The 24,608-nt window shown below is 38.4% G+C and overlaps 1 protein-coding gene across 7 annotated transcripts in view; it reads left to right on the top strand.

Moving 5' to 3' along the window:
- Dnm3 (dynamin 3) overlaps positions 1-24,608 on the top strand; it is a 531,619-nt gene that overhangs the window by 326,389 nt on the left and 180,622 nt on the right. The window lies entirely within an intron of this gene.

The raw sequence follows: 24,608 nt of genomic DNA, 5'->3' as shown, positions 1-24,608 counted from the left end.
TCAGAATCTGTTTTTAACAGCAAGCCTCTCACACAAACTGTCTGTAGCCCAGTCCAGACAAAGCTCTTTCTCACCCTCATAAGCCAAACCTCACAGTCCATAATAGTTCTTATTGTATGCAGGTCATTCAACTCTGACCAGAATAGTCAATAAAGCTGTACTTACAGTACTGCAAGGCATCTCTTAGGCCAAGGTTTCAAATCCTTCCACATTCCTCTTCAACAATCAGCTCCAAAATGCCAAAGCTACATAGTCAGGTGTCTAGCAGCAACCCCACTCCTAGTACCACCTTACTGTTGCAGTCAGGTTCGCATTGCTGGTAGAAATCATCCAACCAAAAGCAGCTTGTGGGAAAAGGAGCTTTATTTTGGCTTACAGCCTCTAGGGTAAGCTCCACGATGTCAGGGGAAAATGATGGCATGAGCAGAAGGTGTACATCATCCCCTGGCCAATATAAGGTAGACAAAAGCAACAGGAGAGTGTGCCGAACACTGGCAAGAGGAAACTGGCTATAACACCCATAAGCCTTCCCCCAGTAATATGCAGCCTCCAGGAGGCATTAATTCCCAAATCTACATCAGTTGGGAACCTAGCATCCAGAATGCCTAAGTTTATGGGGGACACCTGAATCACACCACCACACACAGTGACTAGGATATTTCAATGAATTCAGAATTAAGTTACTTTTTCCAACATTTCAACATATGTTTGAACAACATTCCAACATATCATTATAAAAATGTATCAAGGGCTGGAGAGATGGCTTAGCGGTTAAGTGCTTGCCTGTGAAGCCTAAGGACCCCGGTTCGAGGCTCGGTTCCCCAGGTCCCACGTTAGCCAGATGCACAAGGGGGCGCACGCATCTGGAGTTCGTTTGCAGAGGCTGGAAGCCCTGGTGCACCCATTCTCTCTCTCTCCCTCTATCTGTCTTTCTCTCTGTGTCTGTCACTCTCAAATAAATAAATAAATAAAATTTTTAAAAAATGTATCAAAAATACCACAATTATAAGAAAAATATGAGATTTTTACTGTATTCATAGCCCTTAACTTTTTCACTGTTTTGTTATTTTATTTATTTATTTATTTATTTATTTATTTATTTATTTATTTTTGGTTTTTCAAGGTAGGGTCTCACTCTGGCTCAGGCTGACCTGAAATTCACTCTGTAGTCTCAGGGTGGGCTCAAACTCTCAGCGATCCTCCTACCTCTGCCTCCCAAGTGCTGGCATTAAAGGCATGTGCCACCACGCCCGGCTATTTTATTTAATTTTAAGACAGGATTTCATGATGTTGCCCATAGTAGCCTTGCATTTACAATGCCCTTGCCTCAGTTTCACCATTGATGGGATTAGAGGTGTGTGCCACCATGCCTGCCAAGGTAAACTGTTTCACCTTGAAAGAAACTCATTGAGTAAGTTCTTCTATCCAGTTTGATTCTATGGCACATTTCTATTGTTTGAGAGAAGGCTGATTGAGACTGGTGAGAGAAATCTAACATCACAGAGGAGGTTAGTGCAAAAGGAATCTGTTAACCATTGAAGAAAATTGATAGGTTATAGCAGTGTGATTCACCTCTTTCTCAATTTCCACAAATTATCTGTTGCATAAAACAGAACACACCTGAACAGACACATAGACATGATAACCATATAACCCCAGCTCAAATCAGGTGAACTGATCATTAAAAATTACAAAACAGGAAGCCAGGCTGTAATTTAAACCTCTGCTTCATCTTTCGCTATGATTAAATCTTTGCTCAGGACAGAGAATGAGCTGAAGGGTTTCTTTAATCTGGGCTCTGTTCTACTAACTGCTATTGTATAACTGAGGTACTTCGTGTTTCCCAAAGGATGTGCCACAGGCTGCTTTTCTGCAGACCCTGTGTTTAGATTACTTGTGAGCCTTCAAGTGCTACATCCGCTGAGGCTCAGTGTTGCATTTCATTGATGTGTTCAGGCTCTTTTGGTCAGAAAAACTGACGCATAAACACTGTGCTGACAAGTCTGGGTCATGGACTGGTGTTTGGTCATTGAACTGCCCAAGCAGGTTATTAGGGAACAACATTTTAGTGGCAGCAGCAAATTGTTTATATGGTATATCTGATCCCTGACATTTGGCATATGTTTAATCCTATATGATTTTATTTTTGAGATTTGTGATTACAGTAAACAACCAGATTTCTTTGTGAAGTTGACTCGTGTCATTTCTCATAGAATTTATCATGTTTCTTATCCAAAATTCTTTGCTAGAGTCTATGAAATTTGCCTCTCTATAGCAGTAGCTTTAAATATATATAATAAAAGAAAATTACCATGTGTCTTAGAATGCTGACTCTCAATGTTTTATTAAATTGTATTTTGTAGGCATTGACATTAGGATAATATACATATAATTCCTTAAGTCATAAATATGTAGGGAGCAATTGATAAATTCTGATATAAATTTGATTGCAAAATTGGTTTTTTATGTAGTGTATGATATTTGTAAGATTACTTGCTGATTTGATTTTTGAATTCTATAAATAAAAATAAATAAAACTGTATACTTCATTTTTAATAAATATTAGTCATTGATCTATTTCAAGTAACTTATCATGTATCAAGTGTTTTGTTGCCATTAAACTAGTAATGGTCAGTAAAATTGATGAGACATTTTAAAAAGATGCTAATTGAATTATGGTCAGACTTTCATTTTTGAATGCTTATGACTTTAACATTTCTCTATTCATGATGGGAACATTTATATTCTTTCTTAGTTTTGTACCAAAAAATAAATAACTGGAACATTCACATACCTTTTGCTGTATGCTTCTGCATGCAGAGGTTTTATTTGTCATTAAAAATATTTTCTGTGTAGTATGTTACATCTCCCAGTGTTGCCTTTCTTTTGTGTAATTAAGTCATCCTGAGGAAGGTATAATGGCCTTTATGAGTTTAGTTTGAAATGTAAGACTGGTATATGGGCTTTTTTTGTGTGGTTTTATTGTGTTAGTGATACTCTTTCTTCTTGAAACTTAGTTACTTGAGTAAACTGTACACAACTGATATAAGCAGTATTTTATTTGTGTTCAAAATACATATACATCATAGTGCTACGAGAAGACTGAATGGACTATACACAGTGCTTCTAAAACTGCAGTGTGCAAACCCAAGATAACTTCCATGGCATCAGACCTGAATTATGTTCATTCCTATAGAATAAAATTTCTAGTCTCTTCTTTAGCATAATTACTGGGATATCTCAGAGGCTTTTCCATTCACTGTGAACCAAGCCAGTGGATCTCAAGAACTACCTCAGCCAGAACAGACTAGCTGTCCCCTAACTAGCATAACCATTTCTGTTTTTGTTAGGGCAGAGAGAAGTCCCCCTGCCTCAGTCCATGCTGATCCACAGCTGAAGCTCGAGAAAAGTCTCAGTAGCTTGTCTTAGTCTTCTGTCACTATAACAGAACATCTGGCATTGGGTGATTTATATAAGCAATAGAACTGTAGTTTGGCTTTTCGTTCTGGAGGCTGGGAGGTCCAAAAGCATGGTGCTAACCCCTGCCTAGCTTCTCTAGAGGTCCATGTGCTTTGCCTTGGGGAGGACAGCAGAGAGAGGAGAAGGCACAAAACATGGGGAGCACTCTCACTCTATGTCAACCCTCTCTTGAGATAACCAATCCAGTCCTGAGATAAAGGTCTTAATCCATAATCACCCCATGCCTATTTCTTAAAATCACCACATGGCAATCACATTTCTGCACAGATCTCAGAGGCTACAAACCATCTTCACATCATAGCTCAGCCCATGCAACCAGCAGGTCATACAACATTTCAGGACATTTTAAATAACCCAGTGGTCTTTTCAACTTAATATTTCACAGGAAATATTTTTTCCCTGTTATACAGGTAATGATTTCTGGGATTAAATAGCAGAATAAGTTTCTAAATTTATTTCTATAAATTTATTTTTACAAGGTTTTACATTATGTGATTGCATGATACAATCATCAAAATTGTATCAGTCATTATTGTATGGGATTTTACATGTTTAAAAAAAAAGGGCTGGAGAGATGGCTTAGCAGTTAAGCGCTTGCCTGTGAAGCCTAAGGACCCCGGTTCGAGGCTCGGTTCCCCAGGTCCCACGTTAGCCAGATGCACAAGGGGGTACACGCGTCTGGAGTTCGTTTGCAGAGGCTGGAAGCCCTGGTGCGCCCATTCTCTCTCTCTCCCTCTACCTGTCTTTCTCTCTGTTTCTGTCGCTCTCAAATAAATAAATAAAAAATTAAAAAAAAATATTTCTTGGGCTGGAGAGATGGCTTAGCGGTTAAGTGCTTGCCTATGAAGCCTAAGGACCCAGGTTCAAGGCTCGATTCCCCAGGACCCACATTAGCCAGATGCACAAGGGGGTGCATGTGTCTGGAGTTCATTTGCAGTGGCTGGAAGCCCTGGCATGCCCATTCTCTCTCTCTATTCTCTCTCTCTCTCTTTCTCCCTTCCTCCCTCCCTCTTTCTCTGTGTCTGTCATTCTCAAATCAATAAAAATAAACAAAAAAATAAAAAATATATTTCTTAATTTATTTGCAAGTGGGAGAGAGAGGAGAGAAAGAAGCAAAGATTTAGAAAATGGGCACTCCAAAGCTTCTTGCCATTGCATACAAATTCTGGATATATGTGCCACTTTGTGGATTTGACTTTACCTGGGTACTGAGGAATCAAACTCAGACAGTGAGGCTTTGCAAGCAAGTGCCTTTAACTGCTGAGCTATCTCTCCAACTGTGGGATTGTACATTTTAATTGTAATAATTATATGTTAATGCTGGGCATGGTAGCACATGCCTTTAATCTCAGCAATCAGGAAGCAGAGGTAGGAGGATTGTGGTGAGTTTGAGGCCACCCCGAGACCACATAGTGAATTCCATATCAGCCTGGGCTAGAGCAAGACCTTACCTCAAAAAACAAAACAAAACAAAATTACAATGTTAATATTGTTAACAGTACAATACAGTAGTTTCTGTCATCTACAGGTATACATTGTGAGACTTCCAGAGAAGGCTTGAAACCGCATATACCACCCAATCCTACATAGACTGTATTTTTACTATGGGTACCTATTTATGACAACATAATTTATTAAGTAGGCATGGGAAAAAATTGACAATGATAAAATAACTCTAATATTTAATAATAAAATGTGTGAATATGTTCTTTCTGTCTCAAAATATCTTACTGCAATGTACTTACTGTTCTTCCAATTGAGATTATGTGAGGATGTGAGGTGAGGTGGTGCCTACAAGATGAGAAGTGAAGTAATAACGTAGGCATTGTGACAGATACAGGTGACTAGATAAGGGTCACCAAGCCTAAGCATTGTAGTATTGTAACAGTTGGTTTGATAACTGAGATAGCTGATAAGTGAATCACCACAGGTAGTGTGCACAGTATGAATATGCTGGTTAAGGCATGATCAGTGTCTTGAGTGGAGACTATAGAGAAGTGCAAGTGGAAGGTCTCATTGTGATATTTAAAATGAAACATGATTTGAAACTTTTACTTGGTTATTTCTATAATCTTATGTAGAATACTTTTTGGACTTTGGTTGACTGCAAATAGCGGAAACCATGAAAAGTCAAATCATGGATGGATCATCGTACTGTTAACTGCGTGCCAAATGCAATTCATTGTAACATTTTAATTGGTGTTAACTTAGAATAATTTTGACATAGACTATCTCATTTGATTTTTGTTACCAAAATGTGAATGAGGCAAGGCAGGAGTTACTCCCATTTTTCAGATGAGAAAACTGAGGCCCAGGAAAGTTTGCTGACATTCACAGTGTCACCCTGTTGAGACATGGCAAGTTTAAACATAATCCAATTTATGAAATTCCTGAATTTGTGCTTTTTCAAAACTTGTCATTGAGACTTTAAAAAAAAGGTGTGTGTGAGTGTATGTGTATATATAAAATCAAGAGTGAAGCAGCAGGGTTTTTTATTCACTCTTCAGTTTCTAAACAAAGAAATGTCATCTCAGTAAGATAAAGAATGTCATTTTTTCCCCCAATGGGCCACTAACTTTCAGCCAGATTAAGAAAGACTGGAAGTAAGGAATGGAATCCAAGAAGCGCCCTGCTGTGTTTCTGTCTCCAACTGTGTGGATTGGGGACAGAGAACACTGAGTTACTCCCTCAGATGCCTGAAAAGCAAACAGGGCCAAGTCAGCCAATAGAAGAGTAAAATAAAGTTGCATCTGAGCAAATCAAACAATTATAAAGAGAATCGAGATAGAGTATGACGCCAAAAGACTCAGAACAAACTTATTTATTAATGATTCGTGTGTGTGTGTGTGTGTGTGTGTGTGTGTAGGATGAGTTAGATTTATAGAAGCCAACATGCATCCAAAAAGAAAGTTAGGCCTTTGAGAGAGAAAAATGTCAGGTAACATATGCCCATGAGAAATCCAAGGTTCCAGCACCTACCACCTTATTCTTTGAGTTATAAAGTATGTCAGTTTTTATATGTGGACTTCACTTTTCACCACAATAACATGGAGAGGAAGGGAAGGGTTGGCTAAGCTAAACAAGAAAGAGAAAGAACTGGCTTAAAGAGTGCTTTTACATCCAGTGACTATAACCACCGTCTTCCTCAAAGTATAACTGTGTACAAATGACAGACTGCTATCGTAACAAAGCAGAGTTGAGCAGATGGACATAGGTCTTACTGTTTCCCAATGAAAAAATTACTATCGTAATTCCTCAAATACAGTCAGTTTGGTACCATTTTTAGGCTCATTCGTGACTTACCCCCTCCCCTTGGCCCCTCCTTGTTGAGGTATATTCCTTTGGTGAATTCAACACATATGGTGGGATAGAACCTACCCATACATACAGACGTGGGAACCTAAGTAGTATTCTTAATTAATACCTTGAGTAAATGATTAGTGCTTCAGAAAACATATGACAATGAAAGAACTTTTTTTTTGTTATTGTCATTCCATAGTTACTAGTATTTTCCATAACCTAGGCAACTCAGCTGTCTAAGAAACAAAATCCAGCTGAAACTGAACCTTCAAAAGTTTTCCTTCTACAATTTTTTAAGGCACAGAGCAGGATCTCTGTCATACTGAAGTCCCTCCTGGATGTCTGGAAAAAGTCTTAGAGTCTGGGAGACGTTCCAAAATATGTGCAGTGACTGTTGCCACAGGCGTGAACTTCTTAATGCATTTTGCAGAAATGTCCACCACAATGCAATTGATTACTGTCTGAAAGGATTTTCCCCTTTCAAAATAGCAAGCCGTTAGAATATGCTTTTCTTATGTTTTATTGCATCCTTCACTACCTCAAGTGGACTGAATGTCAGTGAAGGAAGTAGCTACTCCGATTTTGACATAAAAGGCCTAGTTTAAAGCATTCGCTTAATAATGTTATAGTTTCAATAAATGTAGAAGGAAAACACATCTCTCCATTTATGGAGATTACACATACGTAGTTGATATTTGACTGCTAAAACTCAAGTTTCTGCTTAGCCTTCTGCTGCTGAAACTGGTGAAAGGTCAAAGGATAAATGTGAAGAAATGGCTTTTTACAGAACAGGTGAAAGTTGGGAAGCAAGTGAAAACTGGTGTTCTGTGAGTATATATTCTTGATGAAATGGTATTCACAGGGATGAAGGAGTGGTTTGGGGGCTTGTTATTCATAAAACTGAGCAAATGTTTTTAAATTCTTTAATTCTTAAATGGATCACACTGTAGCCAAGGAGTGAGTTCATGGCTGCTAAGATAGGGTGTGGCTTGACTCACCTAATGCAAGCAAATGCTACAGAGCTATTTCCAGGCTTCTTGTGACAGTGCATAGAAAAATTCTGGTGAAGGGCTGGGAAAATGGCTCAGTGGGCAAAGCATGTGCTGCATGGTCTGAGGACCTGGGTTCAGATCTCAAGCACCCAGTGAAGTGCTCGGCATGGTGGTTTGTGCCTAAACATTCAACTCTCAGACTGGGGAGACAGAACCCCTAGGCCTCACTGGATAGATATTCCAATCTAATCTGTGAGCTCTAGATTCACTGTGACACCCTGTTTCCAAAACTATGGTGGATGGCTGGAGAGGGGTCTCAGCAGTTAAAAGTTCTTGCTTATAAAGCCTGCTGGACTGGGTTCGATCCTCCAGCACCCAAATAAAGCCAGATGCACGAAGTAGTGCATGCATATGGAGGCCTTTTGCAGTGGTAAAAGGCCCTGGTGCACCCATAGTCTTTTTCTCACTTACCCATCTGCTCTATCAAATAAATAAGTTAATTAGAAATATGGTGGAGAGTGACTTTGGAAGACACCCAACATTGACATTGACCTCTGGCTTCCACACACATGCATACATACATGCATGCACAGGTGTCCACATAATTACAAATACACATACATGCATGTATGCCACACATGCATACACACACACACACACAAAGGAATAAATGTAATGAATCAGGGAAGGTAAACTGTATGGAAGATATCATAATCAAATAAGGGACATCAACTATGACATTTCCAAACCCTTGCTTTCCTAGCAGTTTCCATATTCTTGCTTAAAGTTGGAATGCTGCTTCAGTGCCTGGTATCAATCACACCTCAGCTAGACAGCACGTCCAGACTAGCCATGGCTGTTGGAGACATTCCTGACACTGAGTCAACTGAACCAATTGTCTTAAGTAGAAGCTGATGTGTGTCTCTCAGTGTTGTGCAGGCACTGAACATATTTTTGGTGATAGAAATGGCTTGGCAAAAAAAAATTAAGCTCTTATCCATTTGAACTAAGCTTCTCTCCGAGATGACCTAGCACTTTTGAGTACCATGCTTGCTGATTGTTTCAGGTTGAATGTATAAGATGGCAAGTAGCACATGGGCCGCCTCCGGATCAGGTAAAGGCTGCATTTCAGAAGCCCATGCTTTTTATTTACCTGATGTCACAAGGAACTAAAAGGGAAACAAAAATGTGCTTAACTTTTGGCTTTAGAAATTTCTTTAACAGCACAAACTAATTTTCTTTCATTATTTGGCATGATCAGAAAGTTCTACTTCATATTGACTACATGATTGGAACAGACAACAACAAAGTGAGGACTTCCCCCTGTCAGAACAGTGCTGGGAGAATGAGCACTTACTTCCTGACCTTAGTCCTGCTCGCCTCTCCACTGCGTGCACACATGTGCTTTCATGTGAAAGCAAGACATTCTAGTATCGGAACAAACCTGAGAGATCCTGAAGCTAGTTGTCACATTTTCTCATAGATACACATTGACTATAATACAAAGCAAAACAAAAAAATGAAAACAAGAGAAAGGGTAACCGAGTTCCCCAAGGTGAATGTGCTGCCTGGAGGAGGGCAATCTGAGTCTCAGAAGTGGGTTTGTGGCCAGTCACACCCAGTGTTTTCTCTTCTTTCCCCATACTCTGACTCTTCCTTTTGCTCTTCTTCCCCCATATTACAAGAGAGCCACCATCAGGGCAGGATGAGGATCAGCTTGTATAGTGAGCCTTTGCACACAAACCAACTAAGCTTGAGGGCAGCGGAGCTAGAAACAACAAACCAGCCTTCAATGAAGACCTGCTTCAGAAGTGGTCATCATAGAAACTGCATTAACATGCTAACCACAAGACACTGCTAAGAGGGACATGGGAATGGTGACACACACATGTAATTCTAGCACTGTGGAGGTGGAGGCAGGAGGATGGTGATTTTGAAGCCAGCCCTGGCTACAGAAAGACCACAGGGGAGTGGCATTTGGGGGTGCTGCTAGTGCTATTCTGGTCTTGATCTTGATGCTTGCAAATTCTGTACACAATACATTTCTGGCTACTCCAACAAAAGTTAAAAATACTTATGGAACAACTAAAAAGGCATTGCTAAGGAGAGTATGTTGACATCAAGGAAATTAAATACTTCTAGATTTTGCAAGCACATTTTATTAAACTACAAAAAAATTAAATAAAAACAGCCATCTTTGCCTGGCATGGGCAGAGTTTTTAACTGTAGGGAAAATTTAAGCTGTTCCTTCAAATGGGGAGATCTTTTCAATACTTGGTACTTTCTACTGTGTAATTGCTGAAGAAGTCATTTAAAGCCAAAAGATATTACATGCTTGTTACATTTCCATATTATGGGAATTACTGTAGCTTATAAATAACTCAGATTTTTTTCTCTAATCTTCATTTGACTTTTGATTTGTATCTAAATACTTGAGAAATCCATTTCAGAATTTTATGGTAACTTTATATGATCCATATAGAGAAAAATAAAACTTGGAAGTTGGTCTGCTTAGGAAACACATTTTCTAGGTATTTCATTGTTATTGTAAACCAAAGAGTCTCTCTCTCTCTCTCTCTCTGTCTCTCTCCACATACCATACCTCACCATATACATATCAAGATTGAAATACAGTAAATATATATTTACCACAAAAGATCTACCTATTATAATTAAGTATTTTTGTGATAAGAGCATTTCAGGACCTTCTAATTTTTAATTACTATATACTCCAGTGCACAATATCCTGCAGATCTGAAGAAAAGGCTGGGAACAAGCTGAGATATAAATTTAAGAAAAGCAAATGTTTAACAGCAGAGGTTTAGAAAGATTGTTGAATAAGTTAATACTTAGTAAAGATTAGCCATTCTTTTCTATAGTAACAATGAAGAGAATGAGGGACTTCAAGAAGTCAATGCATTTAAAATCAAACTTTTATTCTTTTCTTTTTTCAAATCCCTGTGAAAGGCATTTTGACTAGAGAAAGGACCAAATAGGCAAAAGACAGAAAAGAGAGTTATGGTATGATGTGCCTGAATAATTGGTCCTTATCTAACAAAGATTTGCCTTGTTGAAATAAGTTAGGAAATGGATACAAATTTCATAGACAATATATATATATATATATTTATATATATATAAATTGCAAATGTAGGTATTCCTCAAATATGTTCACATATCTAAAATTGTAAGTAATTGTGAAATATTCTAGTGAAAATTTTAATCTTGGCTCAAAGTACATTCACACTGGCTAGTATTGTAGACTTTTTGTAGTATTGATTGCCCATTTGTATGAGGGCCTGCATCTACTACAGTGCAAATGGCAACTTTAATTTCCTTACCATTTAGAACACATAAAATATAGATGGTCTCTGGAAACACTACATCTGGAATCTGCACTTTCAAGCTCAAACTTACATTCTTGGGGTTATAAGTACTATGTGCTCTTGGCCCAAGCTTCATATGCACAGATTGCTACGAGAATCAAATAAGGCATGCTGGCTGGGAAACAGAATAATCTTTGAATGTACATGAACTTAAAGAGGATGACATAAACTTAGGGATGTTTTCAACCACTGGTCTTTATTAAGTATGTGTGTTTTAGATTAAGAAGCAATCAAAAGTTGCAAATCAGGATACTTAATTATACCAGAGGAAAATTTAGAAGATTAAAGAATGAGTTAAATAAAAACAAATGGCACCAAGTAATAGCAGAAACAATATGACACTGTAAGAAGGGCAAAACTATAAATTTCCCCTTTAATTTGCTCATAGCCAACAGTTGGGATCAACAATTGGCCATTTTCTCTTATCGGAGCTTAGAGTTAGTTGACAAGTGACCACCTCATCAGATCCTCCACTGGAGAACCCTGTGGCTGACTTCTGATTTCCAATAGCATTGACTCTTGATTAAGAACTTGGACCATTTTTCCTAAGTTACTTATAGCCAATCAGTCATTTATGTTTAATAGTCTTTTAAAGAAAAAGGGGGGATTAAAGTCAGTAGGAACAAAAAGCTGAAGTCATACTTTTCAAACCTTCTGTCAGTGAAATCACTCATAAAAAAAAAAAAAAAAAAAACCTGGGGAAAACCAAGAAATTCAGGCATTTAGTTATAAAACTAGATGCAGGGGCTGGGGAGATGGTTTAATGGTTAAAGCAATTTTCTATGAAGCCTAAGGACCCAGATCAATTCCACAGTACCCATATAAGCCACATGCACAAGGTGGTGCATGTTTCTGGAGTTCATTTGCAGTGGCTGGAAGCCTTGGTGCACCCAGTCTCTCTCTGGCCCTTTTACCCTCTCTCTTCCAAATATAGAAAAGGCTTCATCCTATCAGAATTACATCTGGAACTAAAAGCTATGTGTTAGTTTCTAAACTCAAAAAGTTATAGTTACCCAGGGACACTCAAGGTTAAATTAGAGAAATATGATTCATTCCTTCTAATAAATGTTTTCTATAAATGGAATTTAACTCCTTAGGCAAATATGATAATCTTTTTACTTTTAATCACAAAGAATTCTTTATGGTAAGTATGGAGATGAATAACACAAGGGGAGGGAACACAGATATATTTTGTATATATTTATGTATACATATATGTATATATGTAAACATATATTATATATATATGCTTACCTTTCAATCCCAAATTTCAGCCACATAAAGAAATTGTTGAATATGTCTGCAACCCTTGTTTATTACTAATATTCCAAGGTCAGATAGACTGTTTCTTATGCAGATATTATCCCTCTATAAGTGTGTACATATTTAGATGCTTATTACAAGAATGAATTCTTAAGAAAACATGTAATTTCATTATTAATAGACTAAGAATTCTGATTTTCTTCACTAGGCCATTCAAGCTCAAACATCACCAGACTCTCTCTTTACTAATGGAGGTAGCCTGTCTGTGATTATTCATTACAATGGAAATGGAATATTTATTAGAAAAACAATGTTCTAATTATATCTCACAAGCCCTTAGGCCCATATATTAATACTTGGGATGAATAACCACCTTATACCTCACTCTTCACCATTACCACTGTCTTCTGAAATGGAGAGTTGTTTCTGAACCTGAGAACTTCCACTGACTCTTCCTTAGCAATGATGAGTGTCTTCAACAGAAGCTCATTGAAGGAGCTACCTGCCAGGATCCAGATCCAGAATGGTTTTGGTATCTTGTGCCATATGGTGGTGAGGGTCTGTCACATGCTTCTGTTTAGCATTTACCCAGTGTTATGCTTTCTATAAAAGTAAATGAAGATATGTGTGACAAGTTTTCCATGGATGCCTGTGTAGAGGTGAATGAAGAGATGTGGGACAAGGTTTCCATGTGATGTTTTGTGTTGAGGTATCTGGAGATTCATGGGACAAGGTTTCCATGGATGCTTGGTGTAGAGATGAATGGAGATTCATGGGACAAGCTTGATTCCCATAGGCTGGAGGTGTCTTATCGATTATAGATGAGTTGCTATTTAAATCTGTAGCTTCACACTTTATTTTCTTCTGCTCATTGTCTCTTATTATATCACTTTTTTTTCTATTTTTATTCTCTTTTTTCCCCTTTTCCTTCTAACTTAAATAGTTTCTGAAAACTTAATTCTTATTTTCTAACAAACTATGTGCCAGGCAGTATTCCATTTTCCCCTAGCATTTTTTACCTACAGCTTATCAATAAAACTTTATAAACAAGTGTATCATTGGGAAAAAAACAGAAAAAAATTAAAAGATATGTATGCAATATTTGTAAGGGGTTATGATTTATATATTTTATAAAATATACACATTGCTTATCTTATATTTTTATCATGTTTTACACTGTGGTAGTCAACAACTATCTTTCCTGAATTATTGCCAGCAAGCTTTATAGTAAATAACATTTTAGTTTAGATAATGAGAAAGGGATGTTTCTAGAGCATTTTTATTTGTGTTAAAATTGATTTCAAGCTATAATACCCACTAAATGTTTCCTGCATGTTTAGGAGCTTTGGAAGTGATTTTTGTCTTATAGATCATTGTCCTGTGGATATGGTCTCTACGACATACCATTACAAGGAGGGACCTTGGTGGGCAGTCAGCTAGAAGAGTACTATAAAGCTGGGTATAGCAACACATCTCTATAATCCCAGCACTGGGGATGCTGAGGCAGGAGGACCAGGAGCTGAAGGCTAGCCTGTTCAACATAGGGAGAGGCGGTCTGAAACAAAAACACAGTAACATTTTGAGCCATACTCTTAAGAAAAACAATGAATACAAACTAGGCTTGGAGCTAAGTCAGAATTAAACAATAAGGCTGAGAGAAACTAAATGATTGTGTGGTTCAAGTTTAGAGTATGTAAACAAATTTGTTTAAACATGAAAGGACTTTGTATTGTTTCACTGCTAACATTAGAGCTGTCCAGAGGAACTGTATGGTGGGCTGAACAATTGATGTCACTATCTTGCCTATGTTTGGTTTAGTGTGAAGCCGTTTGTGGGATGGATATAATAAGCTATAGAAAACAACTTTAGGAGAGGTTTTTGTTGGTAAGCCTTGATTTTCATGGTGTGGGGTTATTTTTTTATATATCCCACTTATGTGACTTCTACATTCCTTACAACATAAACATTTATGTGTATGGGGGGGGTGAAGAATATGATATACACAGAGTATTGCCTTTCTGCTTTTGAAAAGAACATTGAATTTGCAAGCATCTGTGGTTTCAAGGACTTCAGGTGAATAATTAACTACTAATAAGGGGTAATATTGGTGAACCAAATCCTCTTCTTCAATGGGAAGAATCAGTAGCTATTTTCTAATGTAATTAAATAAAGAAGTAAAAAAGCATATTATGTAGAGTTATGGTTAATAAAGTTGAGAAAAATTGAAAGAAATCGTCTCTTAAAGTGGAGAGTTTCAGAATGGGAGACTTGACTTTTATCATACCTGCTTCAAAATTCTTTGAACTATTAATATACATGCATGTGTTATTTTAGTTTGAAAAATCATTTTAACAAATTTGTCTTCATTTTTAAAAATAATAAGATAGGTACTGTAACTATAAATGAAATAAACTCTTATGAGTTCTAATACGGAAAATATACTTGCAAACAATAAAATGTAGTGTGCACATTCAAGAAGTGCCTATCTAGAATTATGAGCAGAGAAGAGAGTGACAACTACTTTCCACCTAAGAAAGTAAGTGCACACATGAGTGGGGATGATGGGCCTAGTAAATTGTGGAGGAGGGAGGAAAGAGGGTGGCCAGGGTTCTTAATAGCAGTGATAGACTTTGTTAGGACCTGACAACATGAATAAAATAAGGGTAGAAACACGATGAACAAATGGAGATAAAGACATAGAATGCTCATGAGAACTTTTCCATACAGCTAAAGAACACTGGCCACTGGTTCCTTCAATGGAAACCTCCCTTCCCTACCAAACAAGATAATGATCAGATGTTTGCCCCCTTGTGGGTAGGAGAAGGTGTAAGAGAAAGGTGCATTTAAAGCATGAAATGTGTGAGTTAATTTTACTCTCAAGATAGATGACCAGGAAAAACATTCATGCACAGGTGATATTTTAAAGAAATTTGGTATGGAGTTAATCTTTTCTAAATTACACATAAAATGCATGGGGCAAATGAAACATTGCTCATATGATCAGACTCCTAAAGTACATGAGCTAACTAATCTCACAGGTGGTCTTCAAGGGGGCTCTAAACCCAGAATTCACTGCACTAATCCCACCCAAATATTTCAAGGGCATGAACAAATATGATGAGGTCACCGTGTGCTTTTATACCAATCTTGGCAACTGTGGCAGCTGTAGCCTCTTTTCAAACACACAGATTATAGCTTAACCCTAACATTAAGCCTCTGAGTTTGGAGGTGGAAGTTTCTTGAAGCATCAGGCTTTTGGTAGAACAGAAATGAAGACATGGGAACTATATGCAAAATGTGTTCAATTTGGAGTGACCATATACATTGTGAATAAATACAATATGAAAAAATAAACAGGAATGAAAATGGAGAGTGAGAACAACTATTCCAAATAAGGTTCATTAATCAGTGCTTCGAGTCAGCTTGGGGTTAAGGATATACATGGGAGAGGCAGGGAGGTCCCTGACAGGTGGCAGGGGGGAAGTAAGTTGACAGATGAGCTGTGTATTTCTTGAAAACTTTGTCTTTACCTCACTTCACAGAGGCAGATGGGAACAGAACAAATGTCAGAAACAGCAGTGCTCCTCAGGGAAGATTAAACGGTAGAGGAAGTGGAGATCACATTACCAAATAAGATGGGAAGGGAAAGCAGTGTGTCTAAGTGGAGGTGGAAGGAGCGACCATGTGGAAGTTGGCTCTGAAGTTGGAGGGGATATTGTATTAGAGCAGCAAACATGAAGCTGTCACGCTGTGGTGGCTTCGAATTGCATTCCTGATGACAGTAATGAGTGCTTCCTTTATCTGTGACTAATACAGAGCCATAGAAGCTAAAGAAATAACACATTTTATTTGCGGGCGCAGACTGTTCCATTTCAGAATTGGTGGGAAGTTGAATTGTTGAAATGCATTAGAAAGACTAAGGTTAGGTGTAGAGAGATTTTTGGACTGTACAAGAGTTCATCGGGGAGTCTGGGGAAGTGGCACTGTAGTTAAAGGCAGTTGCGTCCAAAGCCTGCAGGTCAGGGCTTAGTTCCACAGCCACCCCTGTAAAGCTCGACAGGTATTCATTTGCAGTGGCAAGAGGCCCTGGCATGTCCTCACATGAGCATGTACACACACACACACACACACACACACACACACACACACACATAAATAAAAATATAAAAGGGAGTTTATTGGATCATGTCATGTTACTTGTCATTTTGTCCCCTTTCATCACTCCCCTTCTTTCCCCTTATTTCTTTATCTTTTCTCATAAGCACAAATAGAGGTAGTGGGGACTCGCCAGAAGTATTCAGAGAAAATAAATTGGGGCTGGAGAGATGGCTCAGCGCTTAAGGTGCTTGCCTGTGAGGCCTAAGGATTCATATTTGACTCTCCAGCTCCCACATAAGCCAGATGCACAGTTGTGGGTTGGAAGTGATACCAGTGAAAAAGCAAATGTCTCTCACAATAACAATGGGCAGAAGAGGATGTCTCTCAGAACAGAACAATATCTTGATAAAAGAATGCCTGTATATTTTTCATCATTCCACTGATTTTAATTAAAACAAAGATAACTTCTTGTGTCTGGTAGCCCATTTCTTCCAGATGTCTTCACTGCTCATCTCTTTGCCTCTTTTAGTTCCTCCTTCGATCAGTGGCCATTTCACTAGGACTCCCTTCACTATTTAAAATTCTGTGTATTCATAAAACACACACCTGATACACCAAACACATGTACATATAAGCACATGATCTTCTGGAGACTGCTACCCCCATCTCATGCTTTAAGTTCCTCTGTAGAACTCATCACTTTCTAATATTCTATTCATATCTTCCATTAGAACTAAAGTTGAGGGTACAGATTTTGCATGCACTGTTCAATGCAGGAAGCATCACGTAAGAACCTCGGTATTGCTATTTAATTCTGTATAATCAAGTAGCCCAGGGATTCTAGACTGATTGTGAGTATATTACTGAACTTTGAAGCCAGAGTGAAAAATGGAGATTTTCAAATGTCTTGAGCAACAGTATCTTTGTTTCATCCCAGAACCTTACGTAGAATCCACGTAAGAAAGAATGAATTGCAGTTAGTCTGGGTGAAGCTTGTTAAAGAACTATGAGCCAGGTTACTTTTTTTCTTGTCCCTACATGGACGTTCCTGAAGAGTCCCTGGCATAGATTTTTCTCAAATTGTTCAGTGGTTAAGGTATTTGTTTGAAAAGCCTAGTGACCCTGGTTCAATTCCCCAGTACCCACGGAAAGCCAGACGCACAAGGTAGAGTTCGTTGGCAGGGGCTAGAGATCCTGATGTGCCCATTCTCTCTCTCTTCTTGCAAATAAATACAGATATTTTAAAAATCAATTGAAACAGTAGTTAACAATCAGGTTCCCCAGTTCTTCTCCTGCAAAGGAAGGAGGGTGTAATAAGAAGTTGGTGATAGAACTGAGGTGCATGTCAAGGAAGGTGCCTGTAAATAACAGAGGTGAGCAGAGACATGGGCAGCTAAGTGCAGATAGGTTAGCAAAGGGACACGAGGTCTATGGGGTGAGGTAATTTTAATGGTGGTCAGTCACTTACACTGGTCTCCCACATAAGAAGCAGCAACTGGATTTTGGTTTGGGCTGGGAATCAGATATGTTTAAAAAATGAAAAACAAAGCCATATTTTGGGGTTTGTCTTGTTGAATTTTATTATTGACAATGGCGCCAAAGTACCAACATACAACCACTTGAGCTAAATAGAACATTAACAGAGTTCTAAACATTCAAACATGTGATGAAGAAAAAGTTCTGGTGGTTCAAGATCTTAGAAGAGATATAACTCATTCATTGAAAACTAGTTAACAAATTCTCCTAAGAAGTGTATTTCATTTCTTCTTCTTTCATATTATCAATTTCTCTTTCTGTTTAATTATCAGTAAAATATAATCAAATCATATTTCAATTGTATTATAGCTCCAGATTTTATATATATATATATATATATATATATATATATATATATATATATATATATATATGGGCCCTGTTGTATTTCTGTCTGTTGTGAAAATTTCCCATTGAGCCTATAATTTTTATCCATTCAAGTTTACAACTCTCTGCCTCCATGGAAATCCTCTTTACCTTTCAGAATGTTATACCTTCAAAAATATTTCAAAGATCGAATACCCTTTCTCAAATCACTATATCACCTCTTGAATGTCTCAGACTCAAAGAAGCCAAAATGAAACTTAAGGCTCCTCTGAGTTCATGACATGCCTTCATTTTCCCTTCTCTGTCACAGTATCACTTCATCACCCTATTTCTATTGTCACTTCTGTCGAGACCATCTCTCCATCTCTGGTTTCAAACACACATCCTTTTTCCTTCTACTCTCCAACCACCTTAGCTCAAGCCACCATTGTCTCCTTCCTTGACTACTGTAATAACTTCCTACCTGACATTTTTATCTACTTCTGGCCCTTCTTAGAAGACAGCTCCTGGTACATTTCCCATCCATGTCCTCCTTGATATCTCCATCACCATCAGAGTATTTTTATCATTTTTCTTTGTACTATTGTAGCAACTAGCACTGTGGTTGCCTACGCATCTCTTTGACTCTGGCATCTTAAAACAACAACAACAACAAAAAACCATTATCTTAGCTGAGTGTGGTGGTGTATGACTTTAATCCCAAGTACTTGGGAGGCAGAGATAGGTGGATCACAATGAGTTCAAGGCTACCCTGAGACTACAAAGAGAATTCTAGGTCAGCCTGGGTTAGAGAGTGAGACCCTACCTCAAAAAAACAAAACAAAACAAAACAAAACAAACAAACAACAACAATATATATATGTGTATGTGTGTGCGTGCATGTGTGCGTGCATGTGTGCGTGCGTGCGTGTGTGTGTTTTGAGGTAAGGTCTCACTGTAGCTCAGGCTGACCTGGAATTCACTATGGAATCTCAGGGTGGCCTCAAACTCATGGTGCTCCTCCTACCTCTGCCTCCCGAGTGCTGGGATTAAAGGCGTGTGCCACCATGCCCAGTTTAACAACAATTTTTTAATCCCAGCTTAATCTTCATAAACCACATATGTACTACTTGATTACTTAAGCAAACAGATGGAAAGAAGAGAGACAGAAAGAATGGACATGACAGGGCCTCCATCTGCTGAAAATGAATTCTGGACACATGCGCCACCTTGTGCACCTGGCTTTATATGGGTATTAGGGAATTGAACCTAGATTGTTAGGCTTTGCACTCAAGCACCTTAACTGCTGGGCCTTCTCTCTAGCCCATCATCCAAATTTAGTTCAGTACTCTCTTTACCAGAAATACCTGCTCTCCAAAACCTATGCCTGCCAAAACCCTGACCTATCTGTCAGGGTTATGAAGCTTTTCCTGAGCCTCCTTCAGGCAAAAGGTACCTATGTGTCCCTTGAATGCACATAGGTTTACTTTGTGAGTAAAGTCCTACCACATTTCATTCACCAGAGCACAGCTTGAAGTATCCTTTGCATATAGGAAATTCTCACTGGATTTCATGAATTTTAGTACATTTGATCTGAGTATGTTTTGTAGACTTGGAATCTTAGGAAAGGGCTGAATCACAGAGCTCATAGTTGTGTTCTAGAACTTCTTGATGGAAAGCATCCCAGATATGGAAGCAAAAAAACTGCATTCGGTTTGCTTTATTTCAAAGTGAGCCAGGTCCTTTAACCACCAGACAGGAAGAAAGGGGATTAAGCTAAAATTAATGTTTTGATGAAGATGAGGCAGATGGTAAATTATCTGGAGGGAAAAAAAAAAGAACTTGCCACATGTTAGCAACAAACTCTTCATGATTGATGTTCAACTCGGAAATTCTCTCCAGGGCAAACTGCATTTCCATTTCTTACTCACATACATTTTGAGGCATAGATTAATTTCAAAAACAAGAACTTAAAGCTATAAGGGACTTACTTGTCAGATCAGTTTGAGGTTTTCAAACTTTCTCCTCTGTCTATTCTTGTTTGTTTTTAAGCATTATAATGCTCCTTTCAATCACAAATCTCCCATGAAATCCCATTGCATGAGGTAAATAACACTGGGGTTTCTTTAGGTAATGCAGAGTGCAGCCAAAAATCCAGCCTCTCTCCAGCTTCTGCAGTGGCACCTGATGCTCATCCAGAGAAACCCTATAGTCACAAACTGAAACAAGGGCCCAGAGTCACTCCCACAGGAAGAAATAGGTTCAGAGGAGGCACAAGATGTACCCAAAATCACAGAACTGCACTGTAGTACAGCCAGGACCAGAACTCGGGCTTGCTGCCATCTGATCTGATATCCTCTCATTGCTTCCTCACTGCTAGTGTTGGGTGCCTTCTCCTAGGCACCTCAACATGTGAGCAGAAGCCCTTTGAACTCCACATATAGATGTGTCATCCTATTTCATAGTTAAATGGTGTTCTTTTGCATGGATTCATTATAGTTTACTTAGGAATCTGTCAATGGAGAGCGATTTAAGGTCATTTTTAGATTGCAACTCTTATTATTATTGTTTTATTTAATACAATGTCTTGCCATATGTAGCCCAGGCAGACCTTGAACTTGCCATGTAGTCGAGATTGGCTTCTACCTCAGTTTGGATCACATGTACTACTATGCCTGCCCTTCAGTTGTAGTTTTTTTGAAATGCTATCATACACATCAATGCAAATACATTCTTGTGCATTTGGTTTACATGGGTCCTGGGGAATTAAGCCTGGGTCCTTAGAGTTCTCAGGCAAGCACCTTAACCACTAAACTATCTCTCCAGCCTGCAAATACATTTTTATATTCACTTACCTTTTTTGGATAAATTCATAGAAAAAATTGTGGTTATAAACACATGTACTCTTTTTTGGTGACATTAGATCACAGAGTTCTTTCTTAGGTTTAATTTTTTCTTTGGCTGGACAATAGATCATGAGCAGATTGTTGTGCCAGGAGCTATTGATTTAGCATATTAGTTCTACTTGACTTCAGAGCGTTTCAGGAGTAGATAAAAGTGAGTTGGAAAGATAGGCCTGGGAGCTTGTCTTCTGCCACCAGGCATATGACCTCAAGTACTGGTTGGTCTCTCTAAGCCTTAATCTCTTCATTTAAAAACTGCAGTGGTGATAATATTGTCAGGAAGATTAAGTGACCAAATCTATTACAGTTACTTAATTTAAATATTAAATTCCAACTTTAAATATTGGATTTCCTACTCAAGGTCCATTTCTGTAGGTCATTTTTTAAATGTTTTTCAGGATAATCTTTATAAATTTATTCACACAGGCACTATATATTTTCTTTTGGGTTTATTCCTAGGTATTTATTTTAGTGAACAGCATTCATTCATTTAATAGTTGGCTTGAAGTCCATCCCCAAAAGTTGAACCGATAGAATAAATATAAATTGTTTTCTCCTCTATAATCTGCTGTCACTAGAAACCTCTTCTTTTTTAAACATTTCTATTTATTTATTTGAGAGAGAGAAAAAGAGAGAGTAAGACAGAGAGAGAGAATGGGTGTTCCAGGGCCTCCAGCCTCCGCACACAAACTCCAGACACATGTGCCACCTTGTGCATCTGGCTTATGTGGGTCCTAGGTGCTTTGGCTTTCCAGGCAAGCACTTTAACTACCAACCCAGAAACCTCTTCTTCTGCCACTGTCTACTAAGGAGCACTCTTTTTCAAAGTCCCTCAGCTCAAACTGTGCCTGAGAATACTGCAGCAAGTCATTCTCGAGTAACATTTCACCTGTGTGCAGTTTCCGTGAATCCTGGTCTGAACAAGATATTCCCAAACAATTCTCTAATGAGTTGAACTGTCTTAACAAAACAACCTTGTAAAATCAGTGTGCATTCAAATTCATTGGAGTTAATATAAACTCTAAATGTAGTCACACTACTATTATGTGTCATTCCCATAACCAGCAAACAATGACTGAAATCTATTTCGTTCAGAATTCTAGACCTAAAAATGTTTTCCTATTCTTGAATGGCTCATTATCTAGTAGGAGAGATGATATGAAGCAGATAATTGAGATAATGCTTTGAAACAATTGAATTTGATAAAGCCAGCTAAAAGTACTTCCAACCACATGGCAGCTAAACAGCTGATGAACATGCATGTGTTTGCTTCAGTAGCGCTTACTCACACCCATTCTACACTCTCGATCATGAGAGATACACCAATGGAAGCAAGCCAGGGAAAGCGAGCTTCTGCAGAAGCAGACTGTCAACTCCTCTTTCCAGTCTACCTATGAAAACGCTGTGCTGTCATCAGATCTTCTTGTCTATGAGTTCTACCTGAGGAAATTGATTTTGGGATTTAAAATCTCAAGGCACTAGCAAAAAGAAAATAAATATGGATAGAATTTGAGTTCATGATATGGCATGAAATCTTTATCCTGGGGTTGGCTCAGTGATCAAGTACTTGCCTGGCACGTCTGAGAGTTTGAGTTTAGTTCCCAGTAATGCAGTAAGCAAAACGAAACAATAAAGTTTACATAGCTACACGTATGTGTGGTACAATAAAATAATTACACATACCCTCAAATGCGTGCTGGAGTTCTAGAACTTGCAGCTTCACACTTAGGACTGGGAAGGAGTTTATGCTTATTTTGTTATTTTGGAAGTTGTGCTAATTCATCTCTGTATGTGCCACACATCCTCCCACCCATTGTGGGTGTTTGCTAGAAGAGTATATTCTTACCCAAGTTAATTTTTTCTATGTTTAGAAGATTTTACCTTGACACTTGTTCAGAGCTCCCTTCCCAGTATCCCCCCAAAGTTTGGTCTTTGTTGCAGTCAGTTTTGAGTTGTGCAAGTAAACAAACTAAGAAAAGCTGGTGGCAGGAAGGGGTTTATTTTGGCTTACAGACTCAGGGGGAAGCTCCATGATGGCTGAGGAAAATGATGGCATGAGCATAGGGTGGACATCACCTCCTGGCCAAATGAGGTGATATAAAATATCAAATCAGCAGTAGTATGTGCTGAACAATGGCAAGGGAAAGCTGGCTATAAACCCATAAGCACACACCCAACAATACACTACCTCAAGGAGGCTCCAGTTCCCAAATTGTCACCAGCTGGAAACCTAACATTCAGAACACATAAGTTTGTGGAAGACACCTGCATCAAACCTCCACAGAACTCTTGTGGTTTTATCTGTTTTACCTATACTAGTATTCTGTGTGGGGGTCTGGTAAAGTGTGAAGTAGAGTTACTCAGAGGCAGTTATGGTGGTTATGATTCAGGATGGCTATGGTCAAGTCAAGATCATTCCCTACAATGTTGCTATTAAGATTGTGGACTCTCACTTTGTCCCCCAGACTGCTTATTTCTAATTTTTATGTACCTGTGTAGGATCAAGAAACCACAACTGAGAAAAAACATACATTTGTCTTTCTGAAATTGGCTTAATTCTGTTAATATGATTTTATCCCCACTTGTATCCATTTTCCTTCAGATACACATTTTTTGTTATTTACAGCTGAAAAACAATCTTATATATATATATATCTCCATTCCTCTGATGTTGGGCACCTGGGTTCGTTCCATAACTTACCTATTATAAATAGTGCTGCAATAAACATTGATGTGAAAAAAAAAAAAAAAAGAGATTGTGGACTTCGAGCTCAGACTACCTGAAATTCCACTCCAAGATATGCCATTTTCTTTCTGTGAAATATTTGGTGACTTACTTGGCTTTCTTGTACCTACCACTTGTTGCATTCAGCTTTACGTTGCTGGCAGGAAACACCTGACCAAGAGTAGCTTGTGGGGATATAAAGGTTTATTTTGGTTCACAGTCTCAAGGGGAAGTTCCATGATGGCAGTGGAAAATGAGCAGAGGGTGGACATCACCTCCTCACCAACATCAGGTGGACAACATCAGCAGGAGAGTGTGCCAAACAATGGCAAGGGGAAACAGGCTATAACATCCATAGGCCCACCCCAACAGCACACTGCCTCCAGGAGGCATTAATTCTCAAATCTCCATCAGCTGGGAACCTAACATTCATGCCTTCCTGTTTAACCTGGAAAGTCTGATGGTGGATCTAGCAGTGGTGCCGTCATGTGGTTATTCTGGGAGCTTTGTGCATGCTGCTTTCTGCCCTATGTGAAAATAAGCTAGATCTATTTACATTGTGTGAATAAAATTTCTGATTGGGGCACCGACTGCAAAACAGTTTTTTTTTTTTTTTTCA

This window comes from Jaculus jaculus, chromosome 1 (assembly GCF_020740685.1).
Source record: "Jaculus jaculus isolate mJacJac1 chromosome 1, mJacJac1.mat.Y.cur, whole genome shotgun sequence".
Classification (NCBI taxonomy): Eukaryota; Metazoa; Chordata; class Mammalia; order Rodentia; family Dipodidae; genus Jaculus; species Jaculus jaculus.
The sequence above is the reverse complement of the archived record's forward strand: the minus strand, read 5'-3'. Positions and strand labels throughout refer to the sequence as shown.